Source organism: Marmota flaviventris, chromosome 10 (assembly GCF_047511675.1).
Source record: "Marmota flaviventris isolate mMarFla1 chromosome 10, mMarFla1.hap1, whole genome shotgun sequence".
In the NCBI taxonomy this organism is placed as follows: domain Eukaryota; kingdom Metazoa; phylum Chordata; class Mammalia; order Rodentia; family Sciuridae; genus Marmota; species Marmota flaviventris.
In genome coordinates, this window is record NC_092507.1 from 107,738,198 (window position 1) to 107,760,213 (window position 22,016).

Below are 22,016 nucleotides of genomic sequence, written 5' to 3' on the forward strand. Positions count from 1 at the left end.
GGCTAGTAGAGCAGTTGGCCTTTCTGAAAAGCGAGAGGCCCATGAAACCCTCCACTGGCAGCCTCCGGGAGCTACCTGGAAGTTGGAAGGGAATTCTGTCCTCTCCTAGGCTGGGAAGTCCTTTCTTCAGGAGGAGGGAATCTTTCCCCAGCCCAGAGCTCCAGGGAAAGTCTGTGGGGATGAGGTCAAGGGAGACTTGCTCAGTGGGAGCAAGCCTTGGGGTGAGCGGTTCCTCAGGGGATCCCTCTTCAGGGGGATTCCTCTTCAAGAGGAGCCCTCCTGGGGTGGAGGAGCACTCCTCGGGGCAAGTCCTCCTCAGAGAGAGCCCTCTTCAGGGGTGAACTGTCCTCAGGGGGAACATTTAGGGGGAACTCTGAGGGTGAGCTTTCTTTACGGGGGGTAAGAAAGCCTTCCTCAAGGAGAACCATTCTGCAGGGAGTGAGGAGCTTTATTTCCCCATGTCCCCCTTTCCCCTCAGTGTGGCTCCTGGCAGGCCCTCAGAGCAAGCAGGACACTCTCCTGCTTCCGAACAGGACAAGATCAGGTACTCTGATTCACACCCCAGCAGAAAACGTGGTCACACACACACCTCACGGTAGAGGTAAGTTCTCTACTTATCTCAGGTTCATGGTTGAAAAAAAAAAGATTAATAAGATAAAAGCATATGAATGTATTTTTAAGTTTTAAGTAACATGAACATGGAGTGTTCGTCAGGAAATGAAGCTCTAGATATAGATTTGATGGAGAGCACACTGTCATAGAAGAATAGAGTGGACCAAAGGGTCTGATAGAATAAGCCGAGGGAAATTTAGCAAGACCTCTTTGTTCAAATTCCTTCCTGTATCCCCGCTTCATCAGAGAGGAGGACATCCCCTTGCCTCCTCTATATGACACCTCTCACATGAACATCTTGTAGCCTGCTTCCGGGGAGAAGGGCAGGGGAAGATCAGAATCATCTTCTTGCACATGTTGTTTTCTCAAATTACTTCAGTTCAAAATATTTTCGTCTTGAACCCCATGGACACGGGTGCTTTTCCTTTCTAGGTCATGTGCAATTTGTGGGAAAGCCTTAGGTCCTGTAGGAATTTAAGCAAGTATATAAGGAACGTGGCAAAGGCTATCTGAGAACCTTCCTCCTTGCACCCCAAACTGTGATGGTACCAGAGCATGACTTCTTCTTCAGAGGTCAGAGAGGCTGAGGGCAGATAGCTGACCCTCTCTTCTCTGTGCTGCCTGGGATGTGGGGGAGCCTGTGACAGGACTGTCCTAGGAAATTGTTATGATGTCAGCCCAGGGACCTGGGCCCCTTGAGTGGTGGGAGCTCTCAAGATCCATTGTGAGCCAGGCGGGTGCTGTGTGCCCCAGCACCGTGCTGCTCTGAAACTGGCTGGTGGAAACAACTTGGGCAGGAAGGTGCTGAAGAGTCAGAACTTTCTTATTGAATAGAAGAACTCGTTTTAAGTGGAAAAATGACTCTTCACGTGACTTTTATGTGTTTTCCTTTTTACCAGTCAGGTTGCTGGCAGGAAGCAGAATTCTGCTCAGATGAGCTAAGAGACTTCATTGAAGACAGCACTTAAGAGGTGTATACAGGTCAAGGCCAGGAACCACAGCAAGCTGTTATTGCCCTTGACCAGAGGGACAAGAAGTCCAGTGGGAGCTTGGAGCTGCAGAGAAGGGGTACCTGGAGGAATAGTAGTCATGGAAAGACACAGATACAGCAGAGATAGAGCTTCAAAGTGGGGGATCACTGGGGGGAAATCTTCATCCCCTGTCCCCTCCTCGTTGCCCACCCCACCAGAGGCCAGGTGGTAAGGAAGTTCTTGTAAGGTGGCCCCTTCTGGTCAACTTCTTGATACACAGAAAGGCACAGAAGAGCGCAGAATGGATTCCAGAATAGGGGGACCCGTGCATGCATTGGTGTGTTGGTTGTGTATATTCTTTAGATATGGAATTATTATAAACTATATTACAGAGAGGGTCCCTGCATTTTCACTCCTTGTACCCGCTTCTCCCCCACTTTGCCATACTTCTTGGGAACCACTCTTGTTCTCATGAATCCAGAGGACTACCCTGAGCCTGCCACATACATATGAGACAGACTATTGGCTCTTTGAAAGCCTCGTTTCTTTTCTGTCCCATAGAAGTTGGTCAGTAAATGTACAGTGAAGGAAGGGCATGGAGAGCATCTCTCTGTAAGACTTGCTCCCAGTCCTCTTCCACTGGATGGAGCCCTCTTGTGGAACACATAGGGTAATGAAGAGATAGACTGTGACCACACAAATGCTCACAGAGCTACAAATATGGGGAACGAGGCAGCCCGAGACCATTCCAATTTTTTTGTTGTTGTTGTTGACATGAATGGATGTATATCATCACGTAGAAAGTTCAGAAAATTGTCAGGCTCCTTCAGAAGCTACCTTGCCTCCTCCATCTTCAACCAGAGGGCCAGGAAAATATGAGATATGCTATGCAAAATTTACTCATTCATTCATGTACCCATCTGTTCTGTCAGCAAATTTTTATGGTGACCATCTATCATGCCAGGTACTCTACCGGCACTGTGATTAGACAGATGATAATATTATAGCTGGCCCCCAAATTCACTGTCTGGTTGAGGTAAACACACAGCACATATTTATTTTCCCCCACGTCTTGTCAGCCTTGGGGATAAACAAGGGCATGAGTGACAAAGGCAATGGTATTTGACTCTGAGCATCCACAAGCAATGGCTAAACTCTGAGTCCAGTGACACATACTCCCGGGGGGCTATGGTTGTGTGCCCCCATTTCCCCTCATCCTTACAGCCATACCCCTAACAAAGTCCTGTTGCTGTCGCCTGGGCAAGGACCAGGGACGATGCCTCTCTGCCTTGGGACCTGTCCGTGGACCCACCAAGCGGTTTCTGGTGAACGTCCTGTATCCACTGCGATTCCCATTCTCTCAGATCAAGCCCCGTTGCTGTTGCTCTAGAATCTCCTTTTTATCTGGGCTGCACTCATGGTGTCTGGAGGAAAAGCAACTACAATTTGTTTTAACCACCGAGTTGTTTCATGGAAAGCAATTTCAGTCAAAATATCTGTGCTATCAGACCCATTCCTGTTTTGTGATAGAATTAGAGAGTAGGGAAGTGCTTAGTGGGGAAGGAGGGAAGGAGGTTCCTGGGAGTTGAGGAACCAGTAAGAGCAGTACAAGGGCCTTGGCCAGACTTGCTCATTTCACTCCTCGCCCAGGGACAGCCCTTCTATATAAAGAAAGGCTGTGGGCATTCCAATAGGGGTGCTGCCGAGGGGCATGACATGTGTGACCGGCTGCATGGTACCAGACCTGATTGTGCTTTAACTTGAGTGTCCCAGTCATTCTAAGACACAGATGTGCCATCCACCCTCAGAACATGAATATTCCTGCTAGACCAGCTTCATCATTCATCTCCGTACTAAACAAACCTCCGTTGATCTACTCTGACACAGGACTGAGAAATGCCTACAATAAGAAACAATTCATCCCTTCAAAATGCTTAATTTCCAGTCAGATGGGTGATATATGGAAGGATGATTTTTTTTTTCCTTCTTCCTTGCGATCTCTTCCTCTTCCCAGAGAGTAAGCCTACCGAGGCTAGAGTAATAGAAGAATTTTCGTCATCGCTGGTGTGACATACTGATCTCGGAAAGGGACTGTCTTTGCGCACGATAAGGTACAGCAGATATTTGAGTGGGAGGTTCGTGTTTGTCTCCTGAGAGATCTTATGTTACCTTTAAACATTCCACTTGACGGTCAGCCACCTGTGAGATGTTCCTCCTCTCCTTCTACTTTGTCTTCCAAACTCCCCACTGCCACCAATCCAAGAGGAGAATGAAATGAAGCAGAAAATAATTGACAAGGAGTTTAGAAACAAGACGAGGCAGAACCGTGGGTCTGGGTGGTATGGAGGAAAAGGGTTAAAATAGCTGAATGGGTGGGAACAGGGAGAAGGGTAAGGAAAATGGACCCTGCCACTCAAAGTTGGTGCTTTGTGGGGCTGGACTCCAGGGCCTAGCAGTGAGCCTGGGCCAGGAACAGAAGGGCTAATACATTGGGAGAAGAAGTAAACTAGCCTTTGTGACCAGGCATGTTTGGATTATAAGACTGGACGATTGGTGAGACATAAAGAGCTAGCTTTCCCACCTTTGTTGTTCCACTTGTGTGTGGGAGCCAACAAGATGATGAGGTGTGCATCAGCGACTGTCCCATTCCCACCCCACCTTCTGCCTCCCTTCACCAGCACAATCTGGATGGCAGAGACAGGAAGGCAAAGAGAACCAGGCCTGGAACTGACTGACCAACACCTGAAAGACTGCCCTTGAGTGACTCTTCCACCTTCCTCAAGGAGAGACAGGTGCCCTGGTTACAGACATGTACAGGAATATTAAATAGGGGCTGGGGAGTCCTGAGAAGGGACAGGCTAACTCCTTCTGCTTTGAGGAAGGGAAGGTGTGATGGAGGAGGTGACATTAAAAGGGACCTCTAAAGGACAGCTCTAATCTAGGTCTTTGGAGACAACAGATGGGGAGGAAATCCCGAGCAGAGGGAGTAGAGGTGAAATGGAATGGAGATGAGATGTGTAGTCTTTATTTATCCGTGGTGCCGTGGGATATCATGTGGAAAATCAGTGTGATTATTTATCTCCACGATGCTGACCTCTTTGTATCTTTGTAATAATAACCTTGGCAAGAAATTATATAAAATCCCACCTGGAACCAAAGATTCATTTTCTTATTTTTAACTAAGCCACAGATCAAACCAAACTTGAAACACACTCACACACACACACACACACACACACACACAGCATATAAAGCTTTGAGTTTGAATGAGACCATAGAACTCTGCATGTATTAAAATGCTATTGAAGCAAAATTGCTGATAAGAACAGGATCTTTTAAAATTCTTAATTATTTTGCCTTTCTAAATATCGAATTTATTCGGATACTCTGAGTTTGTAAATCTCTTCATTAGCTCACAGAATTCAATGAGGCGGGACTCTACGTGATGATATTGATTTCTGTGTGGAGCTTGTGGAATTAGTCTTCATAATTAAACCTCCGCACATGGCTATATCCACAGGGCATCCGTCAGGGTCCATAATTGAAAACACAATCACCCGCTTAGCTAGTTTAAGCAGAAAGAAAATTTATTATAGAATGTTAGGTCTCACACACCCTCTCTGGGGAGGCCAGAAGGTCAAGATCAGAAGCTACACAGTCGAGTATCACTCGTCACAAACATGTATCTGCAAAGACGGTACAGGGCAGCGCAGCAGTGCCCACAGATGATGCTGAGCACTGCATTCCAGAATCTTTGCAACCATTCCTCAGTAAAGCAGACAATTCAGCAGCTCTTTGTACCAAAGAATGGGCCTGTGTATTCCTGCTCTTCACATTGTTCCTTGCAAAATCTAAGCTTGACATTGAAGCATCAGTGGCAGAGTCTATGAGACATGCCTGCCCCTACATCTGTATAGGAATCTGGAGAAATTACTTCTGGCTTCTACCTTGCAAAGTGCACGTCCACAATGTGCAAAGCTTCCCCAAAATGCAAAGCTGTTCCAATAAATGGATGTGTTAGCTTTTCATCTCTGTGACTGAAATACCTGATGAGTACATCTTAGAGCAAGAAAAGTTTATTTGGGGGGGGGTTCATGGTTTCAGAGGTTTAGCTCATGATCAAAGGGCTCCATTGCTCCGAGTCTGAAGTGAAACAAGACATTATGGTGGGCATGGCAGAAAGAGGCTTCTCCACTTGTAGTAGCTGGGAAGCAGAGAGTATGAGTGAGGAGCCAGATATAGTTCTCAGGGCACACCCCCAGTGACCTTCTTCCTTCAGCCATGCCCCACCACCTACAGTTACAACCCAGTAGTCCATTCAAATGATGAATCAATCCAGTGCATTAATCCACTGATGAGGTTACAGCTCTCATAATCTTATCTCTGAACATTTCTGCACCAACACATGAGCTTTCCAGGGCACATTAAAGATCCAAACCATACAGCAGATGACCATAAGCATGGCAGAAATCCACTACATATGATTATGGTCCCATGGAACATGGTGCCATATTAATCAATATTATTCTGTGTGCTCACACAGGAGATTTCTGTTTCCGGAAATGTCATGAACAAAGAAACCTGAGATCTAGAAATGTTGGACAAAATACACCAGATCTTCTCTGAAAGACAGAATTGATCTTGACACAAATAGGTAGTGAAAATACCTCCCACAAAGAAACTAACACTGGAAAAATGTAGCAATGAGCTGACTCTGAACTAGATACTCTTTAGAGACTTGCCGGTGTCTGAAGCCAGACTTGGAGGTTAATGGTGGTATAAGAACTGTCGTTAAAACCTTAGGCCCTTACCAAGGTGAGAGTCACAACAGAGACCCCTGTGTAATGTTGACATAGCCAAAAAGTCAGTAAAAGGGTTACCACAGAAAAACTGCTCAAAGCAAAGGGAGTCTTGAGGGAATTGTTTTCAGCCTTCTCTAAAACTGACTAGGGTAAAACTCTCTCCTAAAATTTTGGATTTAGGGCTAGATTTTGCATACCTGGAGAGTCTAAGAAAGTATGACTTAAGAAATTTACTGATGTGCTTCCAGATTTGTAGTGTACATGGTGACAGGTAGAAGCAAACACTGGTTGTACCTACCAGGCATATCCTCCGCCCAGGTCCCTCAGGAGTCCCTCAGATAAAATTCAGCCAAACACTAAGATCACATCATGGAATTGTAAAGGACGTAAGGAAACAGCCACCCCCAGCAAGGATCAGTAAAGACAACTGTCAAATGACTTCATTTAGCGCCTCAAATACTAGAATTACGGTATAGTTTCAAGTGTAAAAAGAAAGGGGAAAAGGAAATAAAAAGCATGAGCAAGAAAAAGGATATCATCCAAAAGGAGGAGTTACACACAACTAGAGAGAGAATTAATGAGCTGAAAGAAATCACCCAGAATGAAGAACGGAGGGAGACAGAACTATGGCAAATGTAAAATGGAAGTTGAGAGACATGGGAAACAGAATGAGGTCTAACACACCATTAATTAGAATTTCAGGATAAGATAATCGAAGGACTCAAGAGAATTGAGGTCTAAGCGGAAGGTTAATAAATGACAATCCATTCTTCATCATCTTTGGAACCAACTGAAAATACACATTGGCTTCAGGTAGATGGAGATAAAAATGCCGGATTTGTTACTGATAGAACTGTTGGATAAACACGCCTTCATAACAGCCTTTCTAATACCGCCAATTAAGCAAATTCACCTCTCGTCATAGACAGTGCTGGACAATTGAAGCCCGGGCTCTTATCTCCCATCCATCACAGCATCTGCCTGAAAAAAAAATTAAACACAGAGGAAGAGAGAGGTATGCACACTCGCTGTAGCCAGTTCCCAAACAGAAAGAGAACAACAGGCCCATTAGAACAGCAGCCCACAAATCTCATGGCTTTGCACAGCAGAGGTTTGTTCTCACTCATGCTACATCCCAAGGGACTCTCCAGGGCGACTGTCCTCTGTGAGCTGTTCCAGAAGCCAGCCTGGTGGAGGCTCCCCCTGAGTGTGTAACCTCCTTGGTGACCAAGGCAGGAGAAGAGCTTAGAGAATTCTGTACCTGTTCCTGGAAGCTTCCTCCCAGAAGTGCACGGCACTTTTTCTCATGGCATTGATAGTCACACAGCTCTGCCTAACTTCAAAGGAGGTAGAAGTATAATCTTCCCTGTGTCTGAAAGGCAGGAGACCCCCTGGTGAAAAAAAGAGTAATGGTTTCCATAAACTTTTTAAAAAATAAGATTTATGCTGAGAAGATCAATTTAATCACTAAAATATAATCTCCCTCATTCTTCTCATTGTCCCTCATATTCCTATTCTGTACATGGATCTGTATTCAGCTTAAGAATCCATTTCTGAAATACTTAAATTTATTCCCCACAATAATCCCATCATTTCTGCCAATATCCTAATCAGAAGTCCTACATTTGATCTTCCTTTTAGAGAAAGTTTTGGTGCCATCATTGAAGTCGAAATGGGCTTAGAACAAATAGATTGTTTTAGAGCTGAAGAGGACCTTAAAATTGCACACACACACACACACACACACACTCTTAAGAGGACCTGCAGAAATCTTCACTTTCAAGGTAAGGGTTTCTTTCTTTTTTTTTTAATCTTTATATTGTTTATTTATTTTTATGTGGTGCTGAGGATTGAACCCAGTCCCTCTCATGTGTGAGGCAAGCACTCTGCCACTGAGCCACAACCCCAGCCCAAGGTAAGGGTTTTATTTGAATGTGTGTGTCACTCCCTCTTTGGCACTGACACCAGGATGACAGTTCTGTCCTCTCCCCACCCCGTGGCTTATTCCTAATGCATACCCTCACCAGCCCTCCCTGGACCAGTCTCTTATCTCTTGACAGTCTCCTTGCCTTCCCAGGTCCCCACCCAATCCATCTTCCTTGCTGAGACCACTGATTCATATTCAGTCAATGCTTTTAGATATCAGACACTGTCTCTAGTATTTTCCCATGACTTCCTAAGCGTGTTTTGTCTCTCCGGAGCCTGAAATCGTGCGGGGATGAGAGCCGTTTCATAGATGTGGCATATTTTTTTTTCCACCCTAATTTCCTCCCTCCTCCAGCACCTGGTCCTGAACACTGTGTGTTCACAGAGCCCTCAATAAATACTTGTTGAATTGAATTCTCTAAACCATACTAATTATTCATTCCGCTCCAGTCGCCGCGTCTATGTAGAATGATGGATTTCCAGACACCAGGACTGAGGGTCAATTCAAACCTCTTGAGGGCCTGTTGGATTTACTGTTGCGTACCACCTTCCCCTTTCCACACTGGTAAATAGAGGGCACAGGATTAGGCCGCCCAGGATTTCCCAGCAGCTGCCCTGCATTTGATACCCACCCCCCCAGAATTAGCCCTAGTGGCAGCCATGAAGCTAAACCCATTTTTTTTTCTAAATTCCATCCACAAAAAGGCCGATGAATGTCAAATTAATGACTCATTGAAAGTCCACTGCATCCTGTTTCTGACCTCTTGGAGGAAGTAGACCCCAAGATTTCCGAGAATACTAAGCAATTCCTCCACTCAGCACTTTCCTTTTAGATATTTGCAAGAGTGACAATGTCTCCATTATTATAAGCCTGAAACCCTCGAAGAAAATGGGGGTGTGCTATTTAAATATTGTCAGAGTTTCTTTCTGGTTCTAAGTACAGAGGGTGACAAGATGGAGTCATGCCACGGGCCTCGCCTTTTTGCCTATCCCCGTGTGATGTGCTCCCGCAGGTAGGAACAAGAAAGATTTATTACATAACAGAAGTCACGTCTAGTGGCTGAGACCAATTTGAATACCCCATCACATTAGCTGGCCAAACAGCAGCACCATCTGCACTGAGGGCACAAAGGTAATAGGAGAGACGGCACAAGTCCCAGCACAGGCTGACGCTGCTGCTGCCACCTGCTCAGTGAGTCACAGTGTACCGCGGAGACCAGGCAGGAGTTCCTAAGAAAAGGCCAGAATCTCTCCAAGCAGTCAGTGTTGGGCCATGTCACATAAATGGCTTGACCTGATGAAGACATATTCTTTCCAAGGAGCACTTTCCCGAGCTGTTTGTAAGGCTGTGGGCTGACTGTGCATTCCAAACTTTGTTTTTTAATAGTGGAGTTTGAGACTGGGTGTTTGCACAAATGAGGCAAGAAATCACTTTGAAGAAAGCTTGGTAAAGGGATCCCATTCACTAGATATCATTATTCTGTGGTTGTGCCATTCTGCATAGCATATTGGTATTTTTAATAACTTAAACATAATTGTGGCAATGTACAGTACGATTCGATGTACTGAACTAACAACTTTGCAGATGGTGTGAGAGACGAAGTCGAAACAAGCATGGAATCGACATGAAAAGCAAAAGTTAGATTTACTGTTTTGAAAGTGCACCTCTGAACAAAGTTTATGAAACTGTGTAAAAGGTTATGGATTAACTCCTGATGGAGAGAATCACAGTCTCTGGAACAGGACTCACTTGTGTTTCTCCGTTGCTAGCAAAGCAATAAAACTTCTTTTTTTTTCCTTTTTTTTTCAATTAAAAAAATGTTATGTATTAAAATATCCTACTGTCAAAAATTACCATACAATTGAAGTATATTATCTTCCAAATAGCAAAAGCATATTATTTGAGCAATCACTTATTCTTGCTCTTTACATAGAATATTAACCAATTAAAGAATGACAGCAATTATTAAGCTTTCTTAATTATTCAACTTTGAAGCAACCAGAAGATATTATTCCCTTTTTGAGCTCATAAAACAATTAATAAAAGAGAATTATTAGAACAAGGGTAGGAGGCTACTTTTTAAACACTTGTATTTTGTTTTAACTACTATTCTTGTAGTTAATATTTTCTCAATGTTATACCTTCAAAGTCAAACACAGAAATCAACTGGCAATTAAGAAATTCAAACTGCTACCCATAATCTCTGATTTAAAGTTATTGTGCTCATCTCAACAACCCCATTTTGACTGATAAATTTCAAAGTAAATAAAGGGCATACGTTTGAAATGAAAAACATAAACCAGTAACATCAAGGAACCCGATCGAGATTTTTAAACTTGATAAAAAAGTTACTTATTGCTAACAAAAATGTCTTAAAACCCATGGAATAAATGTTACTATGAAGCCTGAGGTTCCAAAACTATAACTATACCATCATCAGGTACTCACTTTCCCTGTGTATGAATAGTTGTCCCTTACTAGAGCTGCAGAGTTGTAAAACTACATGGTAAAATAACATCTACATTTTCTTTTTTTCTAATATATTTTTTTTTAGTTGGCGATGCACACACAATATCTTTATTTATTTGTATGTGGTGCTGAGGATCAAACCCAGTGCCTTACACATGCCAGGCAACTGCGCTACTACTGGGTTACAACTCCAGCCCCTTTATTTTTCTTTTATGAGCTGCTTGTGGATACTAGGCAAGTGCCCTGCCACTGAGCTGCACCCCCATATGACATTTACACTTTCTAGGACACTTTCATATTTGTTATCTCACGTTATCTGCAAAACAGTCTTATAATGTAGAAAACAGCCTTCTCAGGCTAGCTGGATGAGAGCTGTAGGCCACAGGGCCAAGGATGTGTATGCAGTTACTTCAGAGCAGATGGTCAGAGCCAGGGTATCTTGGGATTCAGGACAAATAGCCCCTCTTGGTGGGCAAAGCTAACATGGATTTTTTTTTTTTTTTTGTACAGAATCATTCTCTGAAGACTGCGACAGAATCATAGGGGAGGACAGAGGACCCTGGGGAAATCATTCTTCGTCCTTCAGCCCTGGAGGGAGTCAACCAAAGGAAAGCAAACCAGGAACTCTGGAACAAGCTGCTGGAACTCACATACAGGGGAACCCACCCACAGCTGGTTACACTGGTGGAGTTCCCCTTGGAGAGGGACGAGTCAGAGGGTTTACCCAGAGCCAGGAGGAAGCTGCAAGGCCTCCTATCAGTAAGCACACAGGAAGACCAGCACGGATGTCTACGTACGTTCTACGTACATGAAGCATATGAAGGAAGCGTTGAAAACTGCTTGCAGTAGGACATAGTTTATTTTATTGCACGAATAGTATAGAAGAAATGAAGTGAGAAGACTGAAATCTGAAAGCAAGAACACTCAGGAGGTTAAAAAAAATCACAAAAACATGAAAGTCAACATTTCTTGAGCACCTGTGCCATGTATCATATTCAATAGACTTTTAATTTTTGTCTATTTGGTACTGAGGATTGAACCCAAGCGTGCTCTACCCCTGAGTTATATCCCGAGCCCTTTCTTAATTTGTTTGTTGAGACAGGGTCTTTCTGAACTGCTAAGGCTGGCCTCCAACTTGCAATTCTTCTGCCTCAGCCTCCTGAGTCACTGAGATTATAGACAAGTGCCACTCACCTGGCTTCCATCAAATGTTTTTTTAGCTCAGTTATTTCTTGCCCCAAATCACATGATTATTTAAATTCCCCCTGCGAAACTGGAACTTGGATCTCATGATTGACTGAGAGTCCAGGCAGGTGTCTTTCCAGCTCACTATAATTTTATGATATTGGGTGAGAATGTATGTAAAGACTTTTAAGGCTGTCACACAAAAGAATTACCTCACAGGTTTGAGACTGCTATTCCAGGAATGACCTAATTTATAAGGTTTACTATTGGCTGGCATCTGGGAACTTAAAAAGTAAACAGCTCCCTTAACTGATATAAAATTTTCCCTAAATGATAAGAGAGGCTCCCGATGCCTAATCTGCTTGTGGAAACAATGTGGTCTGTGCTGAACACCTGCTTTCCTCTGTGAATCTGGAATGTGGCTATGTGTTCAACACAGGGTGTGCACATGACGAGGCCCCTGATCATGTAGCTTGAACACTGAGTCTCTAGTGGGCTTCCCTGGCAGACAACATTTCACATGTGTCATCTAAGAGTCCTTGCTAGAGGAATTAGTTGCATCTGCTGTGACTCCAGGAAGATTGATTTACTCTGAACTTTGCTCCATGTTCCTTTTTCTTCTCAGCCATTTGCTGTAATGAACTGTAGCCCTGACTATAAGTAGATGCTGAGCTCTGTGAATCTTCCCAGGGAATCACCAAACCTGGGATGGTCTTGGGGTCCCCCGAACACCAGGCCTCAAGAATAGCCAATGTAGCTGGGCCCAAAGGAATAGCAATTGTAGCAGAGAAGCTATAATCCCAGTAGCTCTGGAGGCTAAGGCAGGAGGATAACAAGTTCAAGGCCAACCTGAGCAATTTAGTGAGATCCTCTCTCAAAGTAAGAAGGGCTAGGGGTGTTGCTCAGTGATAAAGCAACATTCCTTGCCCTCAAACAAAGCAAATGGAATGGTGATGAATATCAAGTCACTGACATTTCATTCTATAGATATTTAATTGATGATTCTCATAATACTTTCACAGAGTATGAAAATTCAAGTATTCAAAGTACTAAAAGGCTATGCTAAAAAAGGATAGTCTCTCACCTCTTCCCTGAACCTTTAGTTTTACTCTCCAGTTGAAAAACCAGCCTCTACCTCAGAGCAAAGCCTGTCCAAGGAAGGGACATGACCTTTGTCCTTGGAAAGACCCACAGAGCACTCCTAGGCACATTCCCACCCTGCTAAGTGATTTATCTACAAATAACAGGAGAGATCTGCTGCGCCAGGTGTCCCTGACTCAGTCAGGCTAGGTGGGGACGCATAGCAACCCCCTAGCAGCCACCAATCAGCGTGAGACAGGGAGATACCTGGGATGCCAGATGACCCTCCCAGTAGTTTATGGTGGTTGATAAAGTGTTGGGAAACCATGTAGTTCAGTAGGAACACCCCTCTTGGCTTAAACCAATCAGTTCAAATGAATCCCCCTCTTGAAGTAACCAATCACCTCTACCCAACTTGTTCCCACCAGTGAATGTGCTAATCATGTTTTAGAGTTGCTATTTGATTTTCCCGCGGTGTGTGATGATTTGCTAAGAGATGTTATGATGTATGTGAAGTCCCTGCCTTCCCCAAAGAGTGTATAAAACTGCTGCAAACCCTGGGCTCGGGGCCTCTTGGCATCACCGGTTGCTGTGTGCACGGAGGACTGAGCTAGCTCGCAATAAACACCTCTTTGCTGCTTACATGGATCTTGGTCTCTGGTGGTCTTTTGGGGGTCCTGAATTCAAGCATAACATAGAAGGATCCATTTTCAACTTTTTTGTGGGGGATAGATACTAGAGATTGAATTCGGGGGCACTTGACCATTGGACCACATCCCCAGCCCTATTTTATATTTTATTTAGAGACAGGGTCTCAGTGAGTTGCTTAGCACTTTGCTTTTGCTGAGGCTGGCTTTGAACTCACGATCCTCCTGCCTCAGCCTTCTGAGCGGTTGGATTACGGGCATGCGCCACTGTGCCCAGCCCGTTTTCAACTTTTAGATATTCTTCTGATATTTAAGTCCATATTGAGATATAGATATATATGCTTATACTTAATGTTTTCTCAATCTTAGGTATTATTTATTGTGTTTCTACTATAAAAAAATGAAGATAGAACTATCTTATAACTATCACCTTCAACATACCCATACAACCTTTGCTGCCTCAACCCTCATCATATGTTTTCTTTTTCTTAGTTGTTGGACATAATACCTTTATTTTATTAATTTATTTTTATGTGGTGCTGAGTATGGAACCCAGTGCCTTGCACATGCTAGGTGAGTGCTCTACCGCTGAGCCACAACCCTAGCCCCTCATAATATGGTGTTTGGTGTTACTTTTGGTTGAAAAATTTAGTGTTTACACTCTTATGACTACCTGTTATTCACAGCTCTTTTCTGCACTATGTACTATAGTTAATTTCCTTTCTTTAATCACTTTTTTAAAAATGTCCTAGAGATAATGTTTTTATATTTTGATTTGCTCTATCATTAGCTCTTCCCCCAATCCATCAGTCTTAAAACCCCTCTCAGCAAGAGAAATGGAAGAGGTAATATGTCATTTTCATTTCTTTTTTGTCTTTTGTCTTTTTCTTCTTAGACACCCCTTTAGGTGTCTCTGCCTTCTCCTCTGTTATGAATGTCATCCTGGGAATTCTCTTTGCTCCTCTCCTGTATTGGATTCCCAGTTTCACATCTCTCCTTTTCCCGTTTCTTCATTTGATGAAGCACATCCTCTAGTGGCCTCCTAGAAAGGCGTAAGGACATGGCATGTTTGAGTCCTGCATGTCTGGATGTGTGTTTACACTATTTGATTGATAGTGTGGCTGGGTATAGAATTTCAAGTTGGCAAATAGAATTGTGAAGGCGTTCCTCCTTTGTATTCTAGTTCATTAAAAGTTTATGAACTTCCTAATAGAAACTTCTCTTTGATCCAACTGTCTAAAAATTTCACAATGTATCTTGGTGTCATTGTTTTGAGAACCCAGAAAGCCCTTTCGATTGGAAGGCTCATATCCTTTAGGCCCAGGTTTTCTTGTATTATTTTCTTTAAAAAAATTATTATTCCACTTTCTCTATTATTTCTTTCTGAGATGCCCGTTCATATAATGTTATACTTCTTAGATGGCTCCTCTAACTTTTGTATTTTTTTTTCTGTTTTCTTCCATATTGTTATCTTTTTGGTTAATTTCTAAAGATTATTTCAACTTTGTCTTCTAATATTCTGTTGAGTTTTATTTTTATTATAATTTAATTTTTTAAAGTTTATAATAGCTTTTTCATTTTCTGAATGCTCATTTTGTAGTTTTCTGTTTCTGTCTTATAGATGCAATATCTTCTCTTACCTCAGATGATGTTAAGTGTAGGATATTTCTTTTTTTTCCTCTCTACTGCTTTGTTACTAATTTTTGTTTTTTTACTTAAAGTGTTTTTCATGGTGAAAATTTTTCTCAAGTGTCAAGGGCGGATTCTTTGTCCGCCCTTTCTTCCTTCCTCCCTCCCTCTCTTCCTCTTTCTCTCTCTCTTTCTCTCTTCCTTTCCTTCTTTCTTTCCTAGGCTGTCCTTAAACTCCTGGGCTCAAATGATCCTCCAGATTCACCCTCCCAAGTACTGGGACCATAGGCATATGCCACTGTGCCCAGCAACTTAGTTATCTACTCATATTTATAAGCAAAGAACAAAAGAGCTAGTTGTGTCTGTGGGTGGAACTTGCTATACAGTGGGTCCACTGCAGCGCAATGGGGTGGTAGGGACCATTTTGTTGGGGAACCTCATGGTGTCAGTCAGTAGGTCTTTTCTCTTGGGTCAGTTTCTCTAGGGAGAAATTTTACTGTCTGGGAGATTAATCCTGGGTATTCGTGTTCTGGGTGTTGGGAAAGGAAAGAAACTGTGGACCTCACCTTTAAATAGCCATTTTCAAATCCTTATATTTTTATCAAAAGATCAAGGCTTTGTTAAGCCTAACATTGAACCATCTGGCAAAGGGGGAATGTTCACAAGGCTCAGTATCAGCATCACAAATCACAGCAAAGAAGGGTGGGTTTGGATATGAGAGATAATAAATCGATGACAGAACTACATTTCCCTGATCTGGAAGCTCTGAGCTTGGAGCTGTTTATTTTATTTTATTTTTTTCAATTTCTTGAGCCTGAACTCCCAGTCTTTTGGTGAAGTAGAGGAAGGAGTCTGAGGTCTGATTGCTCTTTATAAAGACTGTGAATCAATGCTCCTCTTTTCATTCCCGCCTCTCATCATCCTTAAATTTCTGGAAGCTCTGATCTCTGAGCCTCTGGGGCTCAGTTGGAGCAAACTGACTGCTCCTCATGGCCTCCTTCATTGCACTGAAAGTTCCTCTAAGTTGCCATCATTACCCACTTAGTCCTCTTTATAACTAACCTCCAAGGCTTTGTTGACATTTCTCTGTTTTCTTGACATTTCTTGTTCTTTTGAATTTATAACTTCAAAAAATTTTTCATTGACTATCATTTTGTTAGTATAGTTTCAGATAAAATAAAGTTAGTTATTACTTTAATCCCCCATTTTTAACTCACCAATTATTCACTGAAAATTCAAATATAAATTAAAGAAAACTTGTTAGATTGAGCCGTGATTAATAACCAGTTTTTGCTTTGGAGGTTTTTAATTTACCTCCATGAGTGTGTACTTCTTCAAACCTTACACTTGAATGGTGCTGTGGTTTGGATAAGTATTAAAGGCTTGGTCTTCAGTCATTGCACTGTTGGTAGGTGGTTGACCCTTTGGAAAGTGGGGCCTAGTGGGAATAAGTTAGGTCATTGGGGGTGTGCCCTTGAAGGAGATATGGGGACCTTAGTCTTTTCCTCTCTCTCTTTGCTTACCACTCACCATGAGGTGAATTGGCTTCTTCTTCTACACATTCCTGCCGTGGTATACTGTGCCACCACAGGCTCACAGCAATACAGCCAAGTGACTGTGGACTGGAACCTCTGAACTGTGAGCCCAAATAAACCTTTATTCTTTTTAAATGGATTATTACTGCATTTTATCACAATAGCAAAAAAGGTGACTAACACAAACTGTTTGCCAAAGCTTGGTCCCAGAAACACAAAAATCAACTTTTGATATTTGTTGAAAATGCAAATCTTGAGCCCACCCAGATGATAACGCACCAGAAGCATTGCAGGTTGGGTTAAGCCGTCTGCTTTTTAAACCCATTTCTCAGATGATTAACAACTCTGAAGTTTGAGAGTACCTCTGTTCTATTTTTGTATTATTAATGGGTGTCAGGGGATACTTTCATTTGACATTTTGGTGAAAATCTACATTTTATTAGGAAAAAACATATTTTTAAAATATGACCCTCAAATCTTATTTGTTTGGTTTTTTTTTTTACCTATACCTGGGTAGGCCTTGCTGGTTGGTCTAGATCTGAAGTCCCATCCTTCATTTGTGGTTCACTACCTGAAGTTGAAAGAAAAGGGTCTAAGAATCCGTGGTGGATTCCTCTGGACCAGCTCCAGGGGCTCAGACATGTGAAAGTGACAACAAATGTCACTGCTCTACTAGGACTGGGGATAAAACTGAAAGCTACTCCAAGGCTTCCCCGAGCTAAGCCAATTATGCAAAGTGAAACCCTCCATTAGTCTTTTGTTCCATCCCTAATCTCTGGTTGACTGTAAAGTGGGAAATCCACCTCTTCAGTTCCAGGAAGGCCAGGGCAGGTAGCAGCAACTCCACCCTCCTCCCCGCAGGCTGCAGGAGCCAAAGGCTGGTTTTGTCCTGAAGCGAGGCATTTTGTACTCAAGAATTTCCTTATCTTTTATAGTAATAACATTAATGTTCTTTCTGCTTAGGAAAGAATACTAACATAACATTTACCTTCATGTCAGAGATACGGTAAATATGTGACTATTTCTTTCTTGTCTTTTTTATGTATTTTTGTAGGATATATGGTTGGGATACAGTCTTTAAGCTAGTTGTGTGTCTGCTTTTTTTTTTTTTTTCTTTTCCATTTCACACTTTGTTAGCATGAACACATTGACACATTTACAGGTTTTTACATTAGCTATACATTAATGTGGCCATTCCCTGATGGTCGGGTATTTGTCTCAAGCTTTTTGCTATTACAAATAACATCATGCAGTTTTTAAAAAAAAAAAATATATATATATATATATGTAAATTTTGGACTGCATGTGTAGTTCTTTTCCTATGGATGCAGTCCTAAAGGCCATAAATGTTTTAAGACTTGTGATAGATATTGTCACACTATTTAGAAAGTATTCTTTTTGAGGGTTGGGGGTGGCACTGGGGACTGGACCCAGTGGTGCTCTAAAACTGACCTACGTTATATCCCCACTGTATACCTTTTTAGAGAGAGAGTCTCACTAAGTTGCTGAGGCTGGCCTTGAACTTGTGATCTTCCTGTCTTAGCCTACCAAGTTGCTGGGATTACATGCACCACCGCACCTGACTCAGAAGGTGTCTTAATACATTGTGTGTGTGTGTGTGTGTGTGTGTGTATGTGCATGCGCACATGTTGGGGGTTAAACCCAGGACCTTGGACATGCTAAGCACATGTTCTACCTCTGAAATATACCCCCATAATTTTTTTCCAGCAAGGAATCAGCATGCTTTTTACACTATAGTTTCACATTCTTTGTATAAGTCTTTTTTAAAACAAAAAACCATGCATATTATTTTTCAAATAAATATTATCAAAATACACAATAAAAAAACACCAGTCCCCTGGCTTACTGTTCTCTGTCCTCCTGCCCACAGCTCAGGAGAAACCCTTTTAACTTTTTTAGCTATTGTTTTATGAACTTTTATACTATAATATATTTATTCCATCATTTCAAAAGTTTTTAAAAATGCAGCCTTCTATCAGGTATCCTATCAAGCCCCCCATTTTCCGGATGACCTCCCTGCCAAAATTCTTTATATTTCTGCTTCAAGATGGACCAGGAATCAAACTCTTCTCTAAGCAAAATTCTAATTCATCCTCTAAATTTCAGTTCCCTGACTCTCCTCTGCCCCTTGGTGCCTGGAGTTTCTGAGCCCACAAGTGCTGCAGAGGACCATCAGCTCTTGTTCAATCTGCATCCCCTCCCTGATTGCTCTATGGGCACAGTTTGCTCTGGCTTTTAGTGTCCTGCTCCCTCCAACATGCCATGCAATAACTATGCTGAGATTCCTCACCCTTGGATAGCCCATATTCCACTGGTTCTCAGTAAGGGTGAATTTGTCCCCCAGGAAACATTTGGCCATATCTGCAGATAGTCTTGGGTTGCCACAACTGAAGGAGGAGGTTGCAACTGGTATCCGGTAGATAGCAATCAGAGATGCTTCTTAGCCATCCTATAATGCACAGGCCAGTCCCATGCCATGACAAAGAATTATTTATCATTTTAGTAGTTTCTCAGGAAAGAGAGGAGATCAACGTGTATATTCAAATTGGCATCCTTACATCACTCAATCTCTTGAAAATTTTCCTTCATTTATAAAATGGAATTGGTATGTAGAGCTATTAAATTATCAGGACTAAGTGAGATGGTATATGAGTAGAGTCCAAAGCATCAAAGCTCTTCAATACTAGTCAGAAGTTATAATTTAAAAACAAACAAACAAACAAACAAACAAAAAAAAATGCTACCTTATTTAAATGTACATTTCTTTGTACTGGTGAGGTTGAAACTTTTTAATGCCTTTATTTTGCAATTTGCCTTTACTCTGCTGTGATTTAACTAAGTTTCTTGCTAACATTTATTGATGTCCTATGTTTATTATAACTCAAGTGCTCTGGTCTTACCAGTATGGGACTGCTCTGGTCTTACCAGTATGGGACTGGAAAATAAAGTCACGTGTCCTTTAATAGTAAAATCATTGCTCTCAATCACTACATACCAAATTAATAAGAAATGAACTATTTCCCAGGGTTGCTCTCCCCAAGGAACTATAGTCCCCTGTTGTCACAGTTGTCACTTGCTGCTCCCTGCTGGGAGAGCAGGAACTTGCATCACCCAAACCAGAGGGGTGCACACTGTGGCTACCTCTCTCTACACCTTTCTTATAGCCCCACCTGCTGATGGCCTGTGCATGTCATGCTGACAGTGTGCCCTTGATGGTGGTCACTGGTGTGGAAGATGAGTTGGACCTCAGCTGAGCACCTCTCCCTGACACCTCTAGGACTCTCTTGATTTCACTGCCTCTGGTGTAAGAATTGGCCAGTCCTCCCAGGTGGAGATGAATCCTCATCCTCGAGATATAATGAAGACATCAGTGTTCAAGGCAATTAGGATTATCACACAATGAAACCACCAAAGTCCCAATGACTCAGCTCTTCGGTGACACAGCTGTGCTTGGTGGTTTTGTATATAACACGCATTGTGCATGTACCATGTGCTGGATAGAGCACTCAGGACTTATGTGAATGATTTCATATTTATTCCTCACAAAACTAAGGTGTTCTGCACATTATTAGTATGATTCCCACTTTCTAGAAGAGCTTCAGACAGGGGTAGGCAATTTGCCCAAAGACAACAAATCCTCAGATCCAATATTCTGTCATTGCAAACTCCTTTTTTTTTTTTTTTCTTTTCAGTTTAAACATGCTGTACTCATTTTTCCAAGACCTTGTTGACCACAGTGGGCTGCATCTTCGCCCAGACTCTCCTGCCGGAAGGTAACTCTCAGGAGCCATCACTGTTAATTCCTCTATTTTGGCCTCCATCAGAGTCACCCAAGTCCATCAAAACATGTTTATATTCTTGAACTTTAATGAAATAGGGTGGAGGGAGGAGTCGAGGTCCTGATGTTTGTCTCTTCCATCTCCCTTAATGAACCCCATACCTGAATAAATTACCAAATGCAAAGACAGACATAGGGAGGCCCAAGTGCCCATGAATCTGTTGGAGAACATGATGACATTGAATAAGAGTACTGTTCCTAATAGTGTCTAAGCCCAGTCCTTGTGAAGCAATCTGTCCTATTACATAAAGCGACTAATATTTTGTGCATCATGTTTTGCTTTTTGGAATTATCTTGTTGTTTGTCAAGGGAGTATGATTTCCAAATGTTGTTACTTTGGGACAAGGAACAAGAAGTGAATGAGCTTGGCAGGCTTCGTCTCTGTCTTAGTTTTGTTCTAGCATCTTCCATGTAGCAGGCCTGGCATGAAGAGAGTGTATAAATCAGAAAGGAAAAACAAGAGAAGCCAAGATAATTTTTCACAGGACTAGTATACTTTTCCCTGTTCTCCAGGGGTCTCCGTTGACATTCCACCTTCCTGACTCCTGGAACCCTGAGCACCCTTCTTTTTCCCAACTCCCTCATTAATACTCTTTAGCAGAGTCAATTAGGAAAACCATCTCCTAGCTGATTTTTAGATCGGCTACAAAAATCAAAGTGTGGCTTAGGCTTTCAATATGTATCAGGCTGTCTTCTCACCTCATTGACCTCACGATGGAAACTCTACATTGGACTGGGAAAATTTGACGAAGAGAAACATCATTTAAAACCCTTTAAAATTGGGCTGGAGTTGTGGCTCAGTGGCAGTGCACTCGCCTGGCATGTGTAAAGCACTGGGTTCGATCCTCAGTACCACATAAAGATAAATAAATAAAATAAAGGTATTGTGTCCATCTACAACTAAAAAAGATATTTAAAAAAAAAACCTTTAAAATCAATGCTTGTAGGTAAAGGTCTGGAGCCTGTTTGCAGCCTGGCTGTCTGTACCAGCTCAAACCTGGATCTGGGCAAGTTATTCAGCTTCCTGTCACACAGGGATGTTAATCATACCTGTCCTGCAGGGTTGCAGTGGGGGTGGAAGGCAGCATGTGGAGCCTCGGGACAATGCTGTCACTTATTGCTGCATGTCCAGCAACTGGCACAGAGCCTGGCCCCAGGAGGTGCCATACATTCTTGCAGCTGATGTTGCTCTTCTCCACTGATGGAGTCATGATTTGTGAGGTCCTTGTGAAGCATTCCCAGGGCTGAGGCCTATGTTTGCCCTCACAGAAAAATACAAAACCCTCCATATGTGATCAAG